The sequence below is a fragment of the Arachis ipaensis genome, chromosome B07, assembly GCF_000816755.2.
Source record: "Arachis ipaensis cultivar K30076 chromosome B07, Araip1.1, whole genome shotgun sequence".
Taxonomy (NCBI): Eukaryota; Viridiplantae; Streptophyta; class Magnoliopsida; order Fabales; family Fabaceae; genus Arachis; species Arachis ipaensis.
In genome coordinates, this window is record NC_029791.2 from 80,533,500 (window position 1) to 80,536,297 (window position 2,798).

The window sequence follows — 2,798 nt, forward strand, 5'->3', positions numbered from 1 at the left end:
TTTTGAGCCTATTGATGGGATATTTTGGTGAGAAACGAATCTCTCACTAAACATCACAATCCAATCGGCAAGTGTACCGGGTCGTATCAAGTAATAAAAACTCACGGGAGTGAGGTCGATCCCACAGGGATTGAAGGATTGAGCAATTTTAGTTTAGTGGTTGATTTAGTCAAGCGAATCAAGTGTTGGTAACAAAAGCTCTCCGAAAACTATTATGAAAATTCTAAAAGGAAAGCTCCCCCACTAACTTGAATTCTATCCTATTTATACACTTTCCAAAATGATCTTCAAGCCTTGAGTTGGGCCTTTGTTCTTGGTGGAATTGGGTTGTAAGAGGCCTTGGTTGATTGCTCTTGAAGTTTGAAGAAGAACCGAAGTGAACCAATTGAACCGGTTTTGAAGTTAGCCAAAGTTTGTTTCAACGTTAGGGCCAAAGTTAGGGGTCTAACTTTGACCCCAACTTTTCATAGCAGCAACCCACATCCTTCTGGTTTGGACGTTGGTGCCAACGTTAGGGGTCTAACTTTGACCCTAACGTTGGCAATGCTTAGTGCTAGTGGCGCCAACGTTAGCCTCCAAGTTAGGGGGCTAACGTTGGCGCAAACGTTGGCCTTCCCCCTTTGTAATTTAAGTGCCAACGTTAGCCTCCAAGTTAGGGGGCTAAAGTTGGCGCAAACGTTGGTAGCCCAGGGAGAAACTCTCAAGTTCCAACGTTAGCCTCCAAGTTAGGGGGCTAAAGTTGGCGCAAACGTTGGTAGCCCAGGGAGAAACTCTCAAGTTCCAACGTTAGCCTCCAAGTTAGGGGGATAACGTTGGCTCAAACGTGGGGAGCCCAGGGAGTAATCTTCATGCCTAACGTTAGCCTCAAAACCTCATGAAATGGCATGAATTCACATATGGTTGGTTCAATCAAGGGAAACATGAAAATCTACTCAATTAGCTTGCTTGTAGCTCAAGAAAGTGCATAATTCTAATGAAAACTAAAGAAAAAGACTAGCTAAAACAGGCTAAGATGACTTGTCATCACCTATTGCACGGTTACATATTCTAACCATTATTTCCATTCTTGTGTGCATATCTCTCTCTATGATTTTGATCCTTGCTTTGTCTGATTCTATATGTCTATTGCTTTGTGTATGAATGCATTTACATGATTGAGGCCATCATTTCAATAGTCACTTTTCCCAAATGTCCTTAACCATTTTATCTACCATTGCTAACTGGTGCACGAAATTGTGATCTCCAGGCTCGAACAAATCCTGGTAATGGCTCCAGAGCTTGGTGCTCTGATCTTAATTCATAATTGTCACAACTTCGATACAACTAACCAGCAAGTGCACTGGGTCGTCCAAGTAATACCTTACGTGAGTAAGGGTCGAATCCCACGGAGATTGTTGGTATGAAGCAAGCTATAGTCACCTTGTAAATCTTAGTCAGGCAGATATAAAGTGATGGGAGAGGGAGATGTGGTTTCGGCCAAGAGGAGTGTAGAGGGGTGTGTTGTGTGAATTTGATGAAGAATGAGTGGCTTTATATAGGGAAGGGAAGGGGGGGAAGGTTTCGGCCATAAGGGTGGGTTTTATGAGGTAGGTTTATTGGGAAGAGTGGGTGGATGTGAGTGGTGAAGGTTTAATGGGGAAGAGAGATTGAGGTGATTGGTGAAGGGTTTTTGGGTAAGAGTGTTTATGGGGTTGTGTGAAAGAGAGCGGTGAAAAGAAGTGAGTGGAGGTAGGTGGGGATCCTGTGGGGTCCACAGATCCTGAGTGGATCCTGTGGGGTCCACAGATCCTGAGTGGATCCTGTGGGGTCCACAGATCCTGAGGTGTCAAGGCATTTACGTCCCTGCACCATTAGGCATGTAAAAATGCCTTTGTACCCAACTCTGGGCGTTCAGCGCCAGGTTGGTGGCCATTTTGGGCGTTCAACGCCCATTTGTGTGCCATTTCTGGCGTTGAACGCCAGAACCATGCTCTGTTCTAGCGCTGAACGCCAGACAGATGCTCCTCCAGGGTGTGATTTTTCTTCTGCTATTTTTGATTCCGTTTTCAGTTTTTCTATTTATTTTGTGACTCCACATGATCATGAACCTAAGAAAACATGAAAAATAATAAAAATAAGAATTAGATAAACATTGGGTTGCCTCCCAATAAGCGCTTCTTTAATGTCAATAGCTTGACAGTGGGCTCTCATGGAGCCTCACAGATGTGCAGAGCTTTGTTGAGACTCTCCAACACCAAACTTAGAGTTTGGATATGGGAGTTCAACACCAAACTTAGAGTTTGGTTGTGGCTTCCCAACACCAAACTTAGAGTTTGACTGTGGTTCCTCCGTGCATTATTATTATTTTCGGCTGCCATCTCCTCTGCCTGTTCGAAAATTTCTGAAAGGTTATCTCTGGATTGTTGTATTTTAGCTTCTCTTAATTTTCTCTTCAGAGTCCTTTCAGGTTCTGGATCTGCTTCCACAAGAATGTTCTTATCCTTGCTCCTTCTCATATGACAAGGAAGAATGGACAGAAAAATGATAATAATAATAGAGATCCTTTATACCACAGTATAGGGATCCCTTTGTGAGTGGAAGAGAAGGGGGAGACAAAGAATGTGATGTAAGGGAAGAAATGCAACTGTACGAATGGAAGAGATGTGAGATGAGATGTTAGGATATGAATGAATAAATAGAATAGGATGAGAAAGAGAGAGGGAATTTTTGAAAATTATTTTTGAAAAGGAGTTAGTGATTTTTGAAAATTGGTTTTTGAAAATGTGTTAGTAATTTTCGAAAATTAAGATTTAAAAATT